At 32.7% G+C, this 17,952-nt stretch overlaps 1 long non-coding RNA gene across 20 annotated transcripts; it reads right to left on the reverse strand.

The window, feature by feature from the left end:
* Positions 1-3,793: 3,793 nt before the first annotated feature.
* Positions 3,794-17,687, reverse strand: LOC104092790 (uncharacterized). 20 transcript variants are annotated; one of them, XR_011414597.1, is made up of 7 exons: positions 17,461-17,687; positions 17,190-17,258; positions 16,302-16,414; positions 16,113-16,175; positions 5,014-15,398; positions 4,812-4,926; positions 3,794-4,123 (listed from the first exon to the last, which is right to left on the reverse strand). It is a non-coding gene; the product is annotated as an uncharacterized lncRNA (long non-coding RNA). The 20 variants fall into 20 exon arrangements; XR_004506141.2 differs by having other exon boundaries at positions 5,014-8,500; positions 15,301-15,398; positions 16,113-16,414; XR_011414606.1 differs by having other exon boundaries at positions 5,014-10,967; positions 15,301-15,398; positions 16,113-16,414.
* Between the last annotated feature and the right edge of the window lie 265 nt (positions 17,688-17,952).

Here is a 17,952-nt window from a genome sequence, read left to right on the forward strand (position 1 = left end):
CGAGATGTATAAAAATAAGAAAGTATAGTTACATGAAAGAAAATAATAAATGTATTGACAAAGAAAAAATCAGGGTAAGAGATGACTTGGACCATGGACTCATCCGACCCATATATTTTTTGTAATGACGTTTATCTAAAATAATAGAACATATTGATTTCCTAATATTTAAATGACAAACCTAAATAACATTATTTCAGCAAAAAGTCAATATAACTAATAAAACATAAACTTATAATTACCTTAAATTTTTATAAAGAAATTCGTACAATTTATTACAATTAGTTCCGATATATAAATTTTAAAATCTTATCTTTGTTTTCGCTTCTAGTTAGTTAATGCTTTAACACGTATAAGCTTACAATATAAAATTAAAGCACATTATATTATTGATTATAATTGTAAATTATAATTCAAAACATATTACTGTCATTTGTAAACTTACTTAAGATATTATTTTTACTCATAATACTGGTTTGGTTTACGATGTATAATAAACTTCGATATTTTTAGAAGTAAAATTAAAACTTAAATTTTTTAATAAAATTCAAATGTACGTATACACTTTAAGTTCTAAATGAGATAATTTGTAGCCTTTAATTATTTTATAGAGTTATTTCTTTTAAGGTGAATTATGAATATCCTTTGAAATATTCACACTAAAAGAGCAACACATATTTTATTATTCTATCACATTAGAATAAGCATTCCCAAACGTAAAAGGAGTTCTAAGTGCACGAGACTTTATATGTAGTTTTATGTTTATTCTCTTTCAATTAACTTTTTTTCTTGTTACGAAAATAATAAAATTATAAAAAATTATTTTGTTATAATTTTATACAAAGAATAAAGTCTCTTAAATGTAAAAAGGTTCTAAGTGGACGAAACTTTCCTACTTTAATTTTTTGGGTGTTATGGTTCTTTTACAAATATGTTGTCTTGCCTAGTTTAAACGAGGAAGAATTCAATAAATAAAATTCGAAATCCTAAATATTTAAAAATACTTAAATGACTATCTTAAATATTAAAAAATAATTATGCCTAGTGTAATTTATTTAAAGGATAAAAAAGGTGAATGACATTTTTCAAGGACCAGAAAACCTCAAATTTAAAATTAAAAGAGCATATATTTAACTTCAACATATTTATTTTTTGCATTCTCTTTCCTTCTTTTTCTTTTTCGTTTGCATTCTCTTTTCTTTCTATACTATGTTTTTCTGCATATAATGAACAAATAAAAACATACTGTATCATTTTGCGTTGTAACCAATCCTTTTTTTTTTTTATTTCCCATCCGATATCCGGTACCTGCATTGGAGCCCGACTATATCCGGATTCGTACCGGGTAGGGCCCCATTCGGGGATAGCGCTCCCTACCAAGGATTTTTTCATACTCAGGACTCGAACCCGAGACCTCTGGTTAAGGGAGGGGCAGCCCCATCCACTGCACCATATCCTTTGGTGGTCGTTGTAACCAATCATAATAGTCAAAAAAGATATCTTGTTTTGGTTTCGCACTTGGCCTTCTGTTTTTTCTATTTGGAAACAAACAACAACAACAACCCAGTATAATCCCACTAATGGAGTCTGGGGAGGGTAATGTGTACGCAGACCTTACCCCTACCCTGGGGTAGAGAGACTGTTTCCGATAGACCCTCGGCTCCCTCCCTCTAAGAAATCCCCACCTTACTCTTGGGGTGACTCGAACTCACAACCTCTTGGTTGGAAATGGAAACAAACAATACAATATAAACTAATTCTACATCTACACACAATAATTAAATAATTGTATTGATATCTTCCTTTGTTTTTCTCTAGATTAATACTTTACAACTAAATATTTACAAAGATTAATATTATAAACCTAACAATTTGTAGGAAACATCTATCATTTTTTTGATTCTAAGCCCTAATTTATACTACATTAAAATGTTATCGGATATTTAAATCTAAAAAAAATATTTTTGTATAATTTTACTAAGATTTTTCTTTTGAATGAAATTCGGATTATTAGATAATAGATTGATTTTTACACCTATTTAGATATTACCACTCTAGTAATGACGATTAATAGATATTACCACAGTTCATAATAGAGACTTAACCAAGACAATTAAACAATTTCATTAAATAAGTAAATACATAAAGCTCAAATTAAAAGCCAAAAGCTAAAGGAAAAACTAAATTTATAATCGAAAACCATACCTAATAGAGGCTTGCAGCGATTGAGAACTGATTGCAATTGTTATTTCTTAAACAGGTTACTTATTCTAGTTTTCATCATGCTTTATAGATGTCGTTCGCTAACCCTAATATAAAGTAAGGAAAAAGAATTTATATTAGGAAAAAATAAGTCAATAAGGAAAGATTTAATAAATAAAGTTTTAGTTGTTTTTAATGTCTTAATATTGTTAAATTACTATTTTGTTCAATATAAAAGATATTTTTAAAGGGTAAAAAAGACGATCGACATTTTGCTAAGGGCCTTCGTGCTTTTTATATATATATATATATATATATATATATATATATATATATATATATATATAGAGAGAGAGAGAGAGAGAGAGAGAGAGACTATTATATGACTATAACACATTTGATATTTAGATCTTATTTAACTATTATAAACCAAAAAAATATCCAAAAGATTTTTTTTAATTCGTTTATGTTATGAAAGATGACAAAATTATTTAATTTTAAAATCTCAACTAATGTTTACATTTAATTAATTAAAAATTTTAAAAAATATAATACAATATTAATAAAGTGGAAGGTGTGAAAAATGGCAGAATACGAAAAGTTCCCAACTTCATTTTTTAGTTTCTCATGTTCCAAGGTCACAAGAATGTTTAACGTTTTTACAGAATTTATTAAAATTGTCTCAACAAAAAAGTAACTCATTAACTATTTTTTTGATATTATAAAATAATGTAATATATAGATATTTGAGTAAGGCTGTTATAGTGAATTAATTTTACAAAGATTGTACTGCTATAATAATAGATATTGCTTTTATAGGTAAAAAGTTATTATTGGGGACAGAATATAACATAAAAATCAGTTTGCTATAATAATAGATATTGCTTTTATAGGTAAAAAGTTATTATTGGGGACAGAATATAACATAAAAATCAGTCTAAAAAAACACTTGTATGTTATAGTAAAATGTTGTTACATAGGATGATTGTTAAAAATTTAGGAATATAAATAGGGCAGGGCAGGGTAGGCCAGGGCAAGGCAAGACTTGACCCGCTAAAATTTTGACCCGCCCTGCCTTGCCCCATTTAGTCTTATATCAAAATTTTGCCCTGCCCCACCCCGCTCTATTAAGCCCTGCCCCGTTTAGGCTTATTTTTATTTTTTTCTCTATATTTTTCATTTTGCAGTATGCTTCTAATTTCTTTTACCTTTTCAATAGAAACCACAGAAGCTATATGCAAATTGTTTTCTATGATGACTGATAATATAAAATAACTCAATTCTTGATATTTGACAACTTATTTAACTCAACCGAAAAGTAATAATAGTGCATGATATTTCTACCTTCATTTTTCTTTTCTTTTTCCAATTATGATCCAGCATATTGTAATTGCTTAGGCTAGTCGTACTATCATTTAGACGTGAGCAAAATCATCGTGCTCAAAATCTAGCAAATTAATAACACTCTTTGACATGAAATTTAAAATATAAACACGAACGGCGTAAAAATCATCTCACGAGTTATACCTATTCTACCCAATACAACCTACATTCTAGCCGGTCTATGCGATCAAAAGCAGCAACAAATATATATAGGAAGCAATAAATATATATGAAGCAATAATGTCAGCGATTATAGTACTAAGCGCAACAACCAGCAGCAGCAGCAACAGTTCTACAGTGGCGACAACTTTTACAGTAACAACCACCAGCAGCAGTACTACAACGGTGGTAACACTTACAACGATAACAATGACGACAACAACAACAACAACAATAATGAGGAGTACTATGAAGTGACAAAAGTAAGCAGAGTGAAGGTGGGCAATACCTTTATCCATGTTAGAGAAAACAGCTCCTGATCAACATAACCATCTTCCGTTGCATCTGATTGCATACCCAACACCTCGAGTGCTTTGTCCTGTAATTTCAAAAAGGAAGGGAAAGTAAGCTAATGGTAACTACAGTAAGGATTATAAAGACAAACAATGGTCACAGTTTGGACATCTTCATGACGATCGCATCTGCTTTTTCATTACAGACCAACAAGGAAAAAAGAGTGGAGGGAAGCAAATTTGCTAGAAGCATTGGAAGACAAATTCTTTGCATTGGAGAAAACGGGACGAATAGAGTGCAACAGATACACAAAACTTCATAGGTAATCAAGGAATAGTTGATCAATCGATTAAACACTGGTGAAAAGGCCAGAAATACTTTATCTAAAAGAGCTTGGAATAGGTTATCTTTGGGAGAACCCAGATCCCACCATTTGCTACTGATAAACAAACAATCAAATACAGATTATAGCTGGTCTGCTGAACTGCAATGTTCATATTTCAGGACTTATGAGATTGAATTCAACTGAAATTGAAATGGGCAATTCTGTTTTGCCAACATTGAAAGATTCTGAATCCAGTCAAGTGCACTGCTTCTCCAATTTAGTTACTGCTCAAAGGAGCCAAAAAGAAATGACCAACTGTTTCAACAATTTAGTTATAGGTGCAGTTTCAAAACTCTCCTATAAAAATGTCGCCTATATAATAATGTCAACCAAACAGATAACAACAAAGGAACTACTTCTAATTAAAGGAGAAGGAAGAACTACATACTCCATGTTTTAAGGATGGAACTTAGTTCAGAATTGCGATAAACCACTTGAATCTGGCTCGTCCTCTTCATCAAGCAATGTTGGACATGAAACTTTATCAATCGTAGAAGTCAAACCTAAAAGAAAAAATACATAGTTCAATGTATCAATATAGTATTAAATAATTGAATACCTATTAAGACAATAATGAGAAAATTACTTACCAATTAAGTCATTCCATAACCACGTGCGAGCACACATTAAAGCTTCCAAAGTAGTGGGATGGAGTCTACTCCGATGCGGGCTAATCAACCTCCCACTAGTGCTAAATGCCGATTCCGAAGCAACAGTAGACACGGGAATGGCTAAGAGATCACGAGCCATTTTTTGCAATGTAGGAAATTTCCATCCATTTGTCTTCCACTAACTCAAATTGTCAAATGAAGGAGTTCGAGGTAGTAGGTCTTCTTCTAAGTACATATCCAACTCTGATCTTTTCTCCACGGTAGCTCCAGTTGAAGCTACAAATCTATCAAAGCTCGAAAGCCGATCACCCTGAGTAAAACTAGTGACTTCACTAGAACTAGATGCTAATGAATCATGTGGAGCAGATAATTTACTCTTATAATCTTGAAAGAGATCATAACAATTGGATCGAACTTCTTGAATTTTAGTTGAAGCTTCTTCACCATAAATTAGTGGAAGAAAGAACTCTACCAACCTCATCTTGTACCGTAGATCAAAGCTTGCAGCTACTCCCATCAAAATATGCACATCATCCCAATATTTTTTAAATTTCAACATCGCAGATGCCATATCGCTAATCAAAGGATTAAACTCATTCACCCAAGCTTCCAATTCTAGCTTAATTCACAAACTTTTGTAAAGTATTGACTGGACGTTGGATATTGAGTTCCTGAAAACTGTTCAGTGATATGATAAAAAAGTTTGAGCTTATCAGAAAACATCTTCTGCATTACTCCATTGCTCTTCAGTTGGATACGACTGATAATTTGTGTCAGTTAGACTCAACTTGTTAAATACCTCTTTGTATTCTATAGCTGTTCTCAACATTAAATATGTTAAGTTACCGAGCAGGCCAATCATACTCCAACTTCTTGTTACGAGAACAGTGAACCAAACGTGCGCCTTCTTGCACAATCAAATTTAAAATATATGCAGCACAACGCACATAAAATACTCGACCAGTCAACAACAAATCTTTTTTATTAAGTTTCTCATCCAATAAAGTTTTAATCATAGCATTGTTTGTGCTAGAATTATCAATAGTGATAGTTGATATTTTTCGTTCAAGATTCCAATCAAACAAACAATTAACCAAAGCACCACACAAAGCATCTTTATCATGTGGAACAGGGACATAAGCAAATCTCAGAATATGACTTTGAAGCCTCCATGAATCATTAATGAAATGACCAGTTATAGCCATGAACCTTTTTTTATTACTATTGGAAGTCCACATATCGGTTGTTATTGCAATTCTACTCGTGACTTTCTCCAACTTAGAAGTTTGCGATTTCAAATTGTCAAAAAAATTTATTATGTCATTCTTGATTGTATTTTTGGAAACCATCTTAAACATAGGTTGGAGACTCGCAACAAAGTTCCTAAATCCCACATGAACAACTATAAAGAGTGGATACTCGTGTAAAATAATGGCATGTGCAAGTTGTTTACGTAAAACATCTTGATCAAAATAACCACCCCCGGTATCACCCTCATTTTGTACATCTCTTGACCTATTAGGACACTTAGGTATATGATCTAACATAGATTTTGTACCACAATTCCTAGCATTTTTATATCGGTGATTGCAATACTTACAAACACCATATGGAACACCATTAAACTTCACCGGCTTGAAATGCTTCCATGCTCGTGAATATCTCCCTTTTTCCCATTTCAACAACTTCATCAGATTGTAAAGGCCTTCGACTCTCATCGTCTAAGGAAATAACATTAGAAGATGAAGCTGGCAGATTCTCTTCATTTTAAGATGCCATGATTATCCAGTAAAACAAAGACAAGAAGTATCACTAAAAGCTGATATTTAGAAAGAAGTAAGCTGATATTTAGAAAGAAGTAAGGTAACTGTATCACAAGTTGCCAAGTTTTGACTCTTCCCAACACTGAAATCATAAATTTCATGCTGGTAATAGGTTCCTTTAATATTCATCACTTTCATTGTTCAAACAGTACGATTTTCTTAATTTGGTTGTGTCAATTTCATTACTTTAAATGATTATGAAACTATTAAAGAACGACTCCAAAGCATATCAAGAGTAACTAATACACATTCAATCTTTTAATACATTTAAAGCCAACTTGTACATTAAATTAGACTTAATTAATAGCTCTTGTGCGATAATTTTGGTATTTTAGTGCTTGCATATGGAGCATATAGTACCTTTATGTTCATCAACAGAACAGATATACATGACTTCAATGGGTCGCAACTCATATTGAATATTCAACACCAACTGTGATGGAGAAAGAGAAGTTGAGAGTAAGAAGTTGAGAGAAAGAGAAATTGAGAGCATTACCTGGATTTGCTGGAGAAAACTTTGCCCCGAGCCCGGAGGAAGAAGAATCGAAGAAGGTTTGAGGTTTGAGGAAGAAGAATTGCAAGAGAGTTCAAAGAGGAAGAAGAATCGCAGGAGAGTTTCTGAGTTTGGGAATTGGAGGGTTTGGGCGTTTGGGGATTTCAGATTTGGGGAAAAATAACAAAAGTACGCGGGTCTAACTTATTTTTACCCGACCCAGCTATTAACCCGTAATGAGCCCTACCCTACCCTGCCCTATTAAAACTTCTCAAAAATAACACTTTGCCCTGCCCCGCCCTGCCCCATTAAAATCTTCCCCTGCCCCGCCCCATCTAAAGTTAGACCTGCCCCGCCCCATCTAAGGTTAGCCCTGCCCCGACCTGCCCCAATTGCCATCCCTATAAAAATTCACATGTAAAATTTGCATATGTTCTTGCATTTGATCTGCAGGGGCTGGGCAAATTCCAAACCTGAAGATCAAATAACAAGGATCATTTCATGCTAAAAGCTCATGCCAAGAACTCAGTCTTACATCATAACTTCGTTAAAAACTAAAATCTCAGACCTAACACATCTCAAAATGGATGCCATAGAAGCAAACGGATGGTAGAATGCTATCCCATGTACACCAAATGCCCCGAAAACCTGTACAACATATTGTGGTTCGAGATGTAAAAGACGAATGATGCCTGTTACAGGTTCAGCTAGAAGGTTCAGGTCTGCCCTGTAGAGCATAGCATACAGTTGCCTTATGCTCCCCTTGGTGCACTTTGATGTCTTAGCCAATCGGTCTGTTGCTTAAGTTTAGTTGCTTTATGTCAGAACATTTGAAAAGCTGAATACTTAAAAGACTCACTATTAAAACTTGACATTAAGATGGAGAGCAAGAACCTAAGACAATGGAGCATTGAGAAACAGAACCATATTGGCCTCATCTGAAAAGGTCTTTCGGCATAAAGGGGAAGTCTGAAAGGTTCTCTAAATCATCACATAGGCTGGCTCATCTACACCATTTTATTGTTTTCAAGCTTCAAACCTTGAATCAGCCTCTAGTCCACCATGCAATTAACCCGGTCCACAGAAAAGGGAGGAACCCTTCAACTGTTGAGTGTTGATGAACAGCAAAGCTCTCTTCAATGCCTAATTTCTACCCACAGCGAAACCAAAACCACAGTAAACAAACAAAAGTGACCAATATTAAGGAGTCCAATAAATGACAGCCACATGATACCAAAATAAATAAAAAATAGAAAGAGAGAGAGTTATTCATCTAAAAATGATTAAAAGAATTGAAGAACCAAGGAGTAGTCGAACAAAATGAGTAAAACTCCTTTGCTCCCTAACTCCCTTCTACAGTCAATTATTTCCTGTTTCTAATGATACGGAAAATCCTTCCTCGTTTGAGAAAAAGAAAATTTGTTGAAACAACATGACTCCATGTCTCAGCCAACCGGCCCAATCCAAAGACACAAGACAGAATGACTACTCAATGCACCAAAAATGCTTGGTCAAGTTAAACTTTAGCCGGGAGGAAGCATCAGAAACATTCTTATAGTTCACAATAACTTCAGTACATACCTGCCTTGCAATCATCAGTAATTTGAACCTCGTAAAATTAGACTGAGGTCTTGCAATTGATGGTTTTAATAACATGAGCACATAGACCGGTCATTTTAGTTCCTTAAATCTTCCTTCTTGAAATATTTTAAGGATGCATTTATGATAATTGTTTAACCCTAATTATATTCACCATGTAGGGGTAAGGTCTACGTACACTCTACCCTCCGCAGACCCCACTTGAGGGATTATACTAGGTTTGTTGTTGTTATTTAACCCTAAAAATAGTTTTTACGGTTGAAGTAATTAATTTTATATTTTGGGACACTAATAATCGACTTAACTCACTTTTCCAAATATAAACAATATAAAAAGAAATAACAATTAAACAAAATAATTGAGAGATAAAAGAAAAGAGAAATCTTATTGATGTTAGTAGTAGTTCTTCCGTGTAACCAAAATATTGAATTGCCGGAATTGAACAATTAGATTCAATAATGTGACTGAGAGAATAATTGAGTAGTTTTCAGATAGGGATACAATGTAAGGAATATGGGTTTAAATAGTATTTCTATCCGCAACTGATTGCCTTGTCCAGATCCTGCTCATTGCTATCATTTATTGTACGTTACATAACTGATGCATAATCAATGTCGTAATAATAGCGAAACCCGTGTAATCCGGAATTAAATGATTCCTTCCTTATTCATAACTATTAGCTCCGGAACTGACCATGAAGGAAAAGCCCCGAGCCTGTTATGGAAGATTGTTACACGAAAAAGCCCCGAGCATGTTATGGAAAAGACCCGGAACGGTCTTCCATAACAGGCTCAGGGCTTTTCCTTCATGGTCAATTCTGGGCTAATAGTTACGAATAAGAAAAGAATTTAATCCTGGATTACACGAGATTCGCTATTATTATGCCATCGATTACGCATCAATTATGTGACGTACAATAAATGCAATAAATGATAGTAACGAACAAGAGTTGGATAAGACAATCAGTTACGGATATAAATACTATTTACACCCTTATTCTTTACATTGTATCCCCATCTGAAAACTACTCAATTAGTCTCTCAATTACATTATTAAATCTCATTGTTCTATTTCTGGCAATTCAATATTTTGCTAACACCGAAAAAGTACTACTAACATCAATAAGGCTTCTCTCTTCTTTTATATCTCAATTATTTTGTTCAATTGTTATTCCTATTTATATTGTTTATATTTGGAAAAGTGAGTTATATCGATTGTTAGTGCCCCAAAATATAAAATTAAATGCTTTGATTGTAAAACTATTTTTAGGGTTAAACAATAATGTCATTGCCTAGTCCTCAAGCACCTAGAAAGGATAAGGATTTATTGATGAATTGAATGAGTTATGGAGTGATGTTATAGAGACATTTGATGGAACAACTAGAAAGCACTTCAGGATACATGTTGTATAGACCACACATGACTTTCCATCTTACGATAAGTGCTTAAATTTTTTACCGTCCATGATGTCTATATAATAACTCCTCCGACCCACTTCATGTGAACCTTTCTAGAGTATGAGGGTCAAATTGACTAATATTTTATGTGAATTTTGAGCATAGTATTTTCAAAAATTTTGAAATAAAATTTACATATTTAGAAATTACACAAAAAGTACTTTAGGACACAATAGTTAACAATTCAAAATATTAAAAAAATATTTGCAAACAAACTGGTCTTGTTTGACTCCCCAAATAGTAATAGGTTCACATAAAGTGGAACAGATGTAGTAAATTAGAAAATTTTATATAATTTCATTGGTATAATACTTGCAAGTTGTATATAGTCAAGGTATATAAACTACCTTTTAACATATATTATTTCTTATGAATCATGTAATTTACATTAATAGAGCACTAAAGGATACATGGATGTCTATTTGCAAAAAGAATACATTTTACAAAAGTTGAGAAGTACCATATGTTATATCGGTCACAGTCAGTATCTTGAACCCAATCACAAGTGAAGTAGTGGAAAATTTGTGAAAAGTAGAAAAAACTTGAAACCAAAAGAGCTACCTGGAAATGATGTCATACAACAATTAGATTTCCTTATAACTAATACATCATGCAAACAACCAAATAAAAAGAAAAATAAACATCGTCCTGAAGAGGCGAATTAAGTGAGGAAAGTATTTTGTTTTGAGTTACCATACGGAAAGAGTTTGAAGTAACGACATAATTTAGATGTCATGCACATAGAAAAAAATATTTGTGAGAATTATTTAGGGGCATCATTCAATATTGATGGAAAAACTAAGGACACATATAAAGCAACAAGACCTTAAGGATATGAATGTAAGAAAAGAACCATGGTTGCAGCATAATGATTCCAACTATACGATGACACTTGTTTGTTATTATATGTCAAAAAAAAGGAAAAGAACAAGATTTTTGTGCATTTTTATAATATGTAGAATTTCCTAATGGTTATGCTTCAAACACATCGTGGTGTATAAGCATGAATGATGGTAACATGACTGAATTAAAAAGTTGTGACCATTATGTCATTTTACAAATTTCTAAATACGAATAGGCATCATTGGTAGTAATAGGACATGATAGTCATGATATTTTCGTCCAATTATCTTAGCATCATCCACGGTTACACACTGTAACATTTTAAAGCATAACTATTAAGAAACAAATTTAAGGATGCACAAAAAACTTTTTCCCTTTTTTGACATATCACAACAAACAAGTAGTCTAGTATAAATGGAAACATTTGTTGCAACCATAGTTCCTTCTTATGTTAATATCCTTAAGATCTTTCATTGCTTTATATGTGCTCTTAGTTTTCCCATCAGTACTAAAAAAATGTCTCCAAAGCCTCCATACAAATATTATTTTCTATGTGCATTACATCTCAATTATGTTGCAACTTCAAAATCTTTCAGTATGGTATTTCAAACAAAATACTTCCTCACTTAGTTTGACTCTTTAGGATGACGTTTATTCTATTTTGGTGTTTTCCTGATCTGTAAATACCTAGAAATTCAGTTTTTATAAGATATTATTCCTAAAAGAACTTTTGGCTTCGATCTATATTTTACTTCCCCTTTAAATTTCTTACTTCTCTATATTTGATTGAGTTCAAGATATCGATAGTGACCCATGTAATATATTTTACTTCTTAACTTGTGTGAAGACATCCTTATTGCAAATAGGACATGCCATGTATCCCTTAATACTTCATCCAAATAAATTACCTGATGGTTGATTCATATGAAGTAATATATGTTAAAAAATAGTTTATATAGTTGAACTGTATAAAACTTACAGGTATTATACAAGTTAACCCCAGACCCCACTATGTGGGATTATATTGGATTTGTTGTTGTATTATACAAGTTAATTATATACACTTTTCTAACGTACTACTCCTTTCTTTTCAGTTTATGTGCCATATTCATTTTTAGTTTGTTCCAGAAAGAATGACCTCTTTCTAAATTTGGAAACAATGCAACTTAAACTTCCCATTTACCCGTAATGACAAGCTTTCATAGCCAGATAAATGTTATGGTATGTTTAATACCACAAGTTTCAAAATTATTTCATTCTTAAACTTCGTGTCCAGTCAAACAAGTTACATAAAATAAAACAGGGGGAGTGTTATTTAGACATAACGATAAAGAATTTAAGTAGTTACCATAGGTTAGAAAGTTATTTGCAGTCCAAAAAACAACAGCACGTATCTTGAAGCACATCATGGTTGATGCTTCAAATGTCTTTACACCGTCACTCCATAACTTATTCCATTTATCAACCACATGATTCAAATAAACATCAACAACAACAACCCAGTAAAATCCCACTAATGGGGTCTGGGGAGGGTAGTGTGTACGCAGACCTTACCCCTACCCCAAAGGAGTAGAGAGGTTTCCGAAAGACCCTCGGCTCAAGAAAACAGATTCAAATAAACATCAATATCCTTTTTAAGTACTCGAGGAATAGGAGTAAGCAGTTACATTATGATAAATAGGTCCTTAAAACATTTCCAAGTAGGAAGATTATAAGGAACTCAAATGACTAGCAACATACTATAAGGTGTTCTCATGTTACCAAATGGATTAAAACCATCAGTTGTAACGCCAATTCTAATTTTAAGAGGTTCTCGTCCATACCACAGATAATTCTCGTCAAACTCTTGCCAAGCTTCAGAATCAACAAGATACCTCAACTCTTTCGCCTTTTCCAAATTTTTTTCTTCTTGTCACCTCATGTCCATATTTGTTTTTCAAAAATAAATAACATTTGATGTCTTGGCTTCAAGGGAAAATACTACAAGACTTTATAAGGAATAGATTTATCCTTTCACTTAGAAAATTTCCATACCAAAGTACCACAATGTGGACAGCTTGTCTCCCTAATTAAGGGAAAGGCATACCCCCTGCCCCCCAAAATTGCCTCGAAATATCAGTTACACACATGTACTTATATTTGTTTGAAGATCTACAATCTCTGGGAATCTATATAGGAGATACAAATTAGTTAGGATTAAATTTACATGTTAGTCTATTTAGTGTATGTCCACTGTTTGCTAAGAGTCTTTTAGTCCTATTAGAAATTTATATACCAGTAAGTAGGGGTGTTCATAAAAACCCGAAAAACCGAACCAAACCGACCAAAAAAAATCACTTTTTAGGTTTGGTTTGGTATTGGTTTTGAATTTTAAAAACCGATCAAATTTGGTTTGGTTTTGGTTTTAATCAAAAAATAACCGAAAAAACCCGAACCAAACCGACTATAGAAATAGCTATTTAAATTTATTATTACACCAATATATATGTATATTCTTATACAAAGTTTATAATATTTTATGGTACATATTAGTCGTTTGTATTTTTAGTCTAGTTCTTTGCTATTTTAATTCTCTAATTCTTTGCCTTTACATTCTAGTTTGATTGGTAGTTTTCTTTTGCTAAGTACAAGAATTTATTGCATGTTAAATATAATCGATTTTTAATTGAGTATGTAACTTATTCATCACTATTTGATTCAATTATCATCAATATATCTTGATCAATAAATCTTGGTAAATGATAGACTTCTCAAAGAGCAATTAGTTTGAGAGTGTTATATTGAAAATGTAGTCGCCGGAATATGTGTTTGGTAGTGTATGTCTCATATTTAAGAAAAAACCCGATAAAAAACCGAAAAAATCGGAAAAAAAAACGACAAAAATCGAATCGATAAAAACCGACTTAATTGGTTTGGTACCAATATTTGAAGAACCGACTTACTCGGTTTGTTTTTTTTTAGGGAAAAACCGATCCAAACCGAACCATGAACACCCCTACCAGTAAGAAAAGTAAAGAGCTTCTAATACTAACAAAAATTTTATAGTATTGGACTTAGAAAAACTTTGTTTTATAAAGTAATAAAATTTATTAATGTTTGAGCTAAAACCATGTTCATATACAGTCAAACCTCTCTATAACAGTCTCGTTTGTTCCAGATATTTGTGGATGTTATAGCGAATTGCTGTTATAGAAAACATATATTATAACAGAAAATGAAATTTGATTCCGGAAAAACTTGGCTTTTATAGTAAAGTGATGTTATATAAGGATGTTGTTATAGAGAGGTCTGACTATATAAGAAGTATAGAATTTATCTTGGATTAAGAAGCTTATATGGAGAGATATGAACAATCAGGATTCATACAACTGGCTCCAATTTGCTATAGATTAAGGCAAAGTTGTGTTGTTATGTTAATTGACGAAACTAGTGAAGGAATCAACCAAAAGTCAAAATTATGGAGATAGATTCTAAAGAATAAGGATTTTATGGCTAGTAGAATTAAGACAAAATATATGCACTATAAGTTTGCACCCATTAAAGAATAAAGGTTAAGGGAGATATATGAGATTGTAGCGCATAAATGCACACAATCCAAATATTTTGGATCAATATTCAAATAGATTATATGATAGACAAAGAAGTAACATATAAAACTATAACATGATGACTGTAATAAAGGAGTTACATTGGAGTGTTGCAGGATAGAAAGATACCTAACAAAAAAAGAACAATAGTAAAAGAAAGAAAAGTTCTATAGAACAAGTTTAAGACCACTAATACTATATAGAAGTAAATGATGGACATCGAAGGTCCAACATAATCACAAGAAGAATGCCGTAGAAAATACGAACGTTAAGATGGACATGCAGTCATACATGTTTGAGCAAGATTAGAAATGATTAAATCCTACAAATGGAGCATATAGCACAGAAAGGATAAAATGTGAGGATGTTTAATATGTTTGACTATGTTCTACGCATTCGATATGCATCGATCATTTGGTGCGAGAATATGAAAAGCGAAAGGTAATAAAAAGGATAAGGTAAACCTGAAATCACTTGAAGGAAATTGTTTCAACTACGAATGCAACACAATGGAACCAAACAATCATCTAATCGGGTTGAAGCACAGCTGTTGTCATTACACCTACATAAGGCCAGATATTTGTTAAGGATCCTTTTATTCTGGATTGAGACTGGCTGTAGTAATAAGAATGAGATTCAGATCTAATTCCAGAGAACCACTTAACAAATTTACTATTAGAATGTAATGGACCTTAATAGAGGTTAATGGATATGGAAAATTGGTATAACCAAAACCAACTATTTTAAATTGAGGCGTAGTTGATTGAATGATATGATATTTGAGAAACTACTTACTATAGATTAATATATTTGTAATCTGCAAAAGCATTTGTAAAACTTTAAAACATGCTCAAAACATACCAAAAAAGTAATCAACAAAACATAGCTGAAAGACCGGTTTATTATTAAATATAAGAATATGTGGCATGGCAGCATGCAAAGACGGACTACTAGTAAATGTTACACATCATACATCGGTTTAGATGGATGCCAATGCTATGTCTATTTTCTTAAGCACAACCTCCTTTTTTTCTGATGCAATCAAGATCCAAATAGCTCGTTCAAACTATTGCCTTCAACCAGAAACTCATAGAATTGATATGGAGATTCTTTTATATGAAGAAAGTGAATGAAGCTATAGAATTTTTCTCAAGAGGAATAGGCAGGATAAAAGCTGACTAAATACACAGCTCTCTGTAAGGTTCTGAGTTCAAACATTCAGTCAAAAGGTTAAGCATATAGTGTGCTTCACAGATTCAGACACATAGTATAAAACCTGATTAGGGAGCAAAACTAGAGTGTTCACAGCTGCTCGACTTTCATATTCCCTCTTAACGACCTGGTGCATATACTCAAAAGATTCAAATATATTTTTGATAACCTCAAAAGATTCAAATATATGTTGACTTAAACAGGAGATGAAAGTTGGAAAGGTAGCAAACCATCTGTCTGACAGCTACAATACCTCAAATCCCAAATTTTTACAGTGCCAACCTCAGATCCCCGATACATCCAATTTTCATCACATTGGAATCCTACTGCCATCACAATGTTAGTGTGTGAATCAAAGCTCCTAATCTGAAAAAAAAAAAAGGTGACAAACTCTTTGTTTAACATGGGGAACTCAAACTAGATATTTCAGAGCCACAACAAAGGAAAGCACCAGGTAAAACAAAAGGGCATTAAGAGAGGAAATAATTATAGAATCAGTCTAAAACCTACCGGCTGAGGAGTGTTCGAGTTAATGTTAAATAATCGAATGTAAGGATCTCCAGCAGCGGTCAGGAAGTGATTATCCAGAGAAAATTTGGGCAGATTAACTTGTATACAGTTCAAGAAAGGGAAAGGAAGTAAATAAAGGCAGATGTATCACATAACTGGTCCAATAAAAATAAGTTGATTTAAAATGCATATATTTTTCTATGCGATTTGACTGTCCATAACACCTTCCCCACCAATAAATTTTGTTTGGGCAGATGAAAAACATCTCAACTATTTTGGGGATAAAGTTCACATACGTGATAAAAAAATGAAGCTTGAGTTGATTTCCCATTTCGCAAACTTGGCATCAAATTTACCCCGTATTGACATATGTCACATATATGCGAAAATGCAATTTGGCAAAAATATTTTATATAAAAGCTCTTAACACATAGATATCTCAAATGCTACAAGGATCGACCAGAAATTCTAAGAGTTGATCTATGCTTTAATCATCAACATATTATCTGTGTACATATCCATGTATTGAACAGAGAGGACCATATATAGAGGGGCATTAACAAGAATGAAGGAAAATATCCCGAAAGAAAACACAAGCAAAATACATCAATGTGAGACCATGTGCTCCCACCTTTGTGAACAAATTTACTCAACACCGGTGGCCGTGCATATAGTCATAGTCAAGGTAATGATATAGCACCTATAACCAAAAAAAGAAATAAAATAGAAAAACAAAGAAAATAGAAGGACCAAATATAAACTGAAAGCAAATACCTTAGATAATCCTTCTCTCATAGATTCATTAAAGATAACATAAAAAATATCTTTTACTGTTAAATTTGTTACCGATACAAATAAAAGTGGTAAAAGTGGTAAAAAGAATTGAAGTTAAGGAGACATACTGATACTGGGTATTGGAGGGAACTTAATCTTTCTTCCTATTCAAATTCACACAAACAGAAAAAGAACTTTTGAGGCATTGTTTGACAAAACAAATTGGGGTTTTCAACCAAAAAATGGATATTTTGTCCTGAAAAACCAGGGATCAAATCATCACATTAGATCATTGATTGAGAGAGCACTAGGGTTTTGCAGGGATTTTGCGAGAGATACATACGCAGAGAATAAAGGTTGAGTTGGGTTTGAAAATTTGTGGGGATGACAAACCCTTATATACATAACGGTTATAGTCCCTTCACTAGGATAAGTAGTACTTTAGTACCTCACGTATACTCTAGTTACATTTCAGTTCACTAAATTTTGAGTTGCTCCGACTTGCTCGGAGAAAATTAGAAAAAGTCCAAAGTAGTCCTCAAGGATACATTAAAAATGGTTCCTTATAACATGGACTACTAACAAGTATCTGTTGTAAATACATTGAATTTGTGAATGTC

Source organism: Nicotiana tomentosiformis, chromosome 3 (genome assembly GCF_000390325.3).
Source record: "Nicotiana tomentosiformis chromosome 3, ASM39032v3, whole genome shotgun sequence".
Classification (NCBI taxonomy): domain Eukaryota; kingdom Viridiplantae; phylum Streptophyta; class Magnoliopsida; order Solanales; family Solanaceae; genus Nicotiana; species Nicotiana tomentosiformis.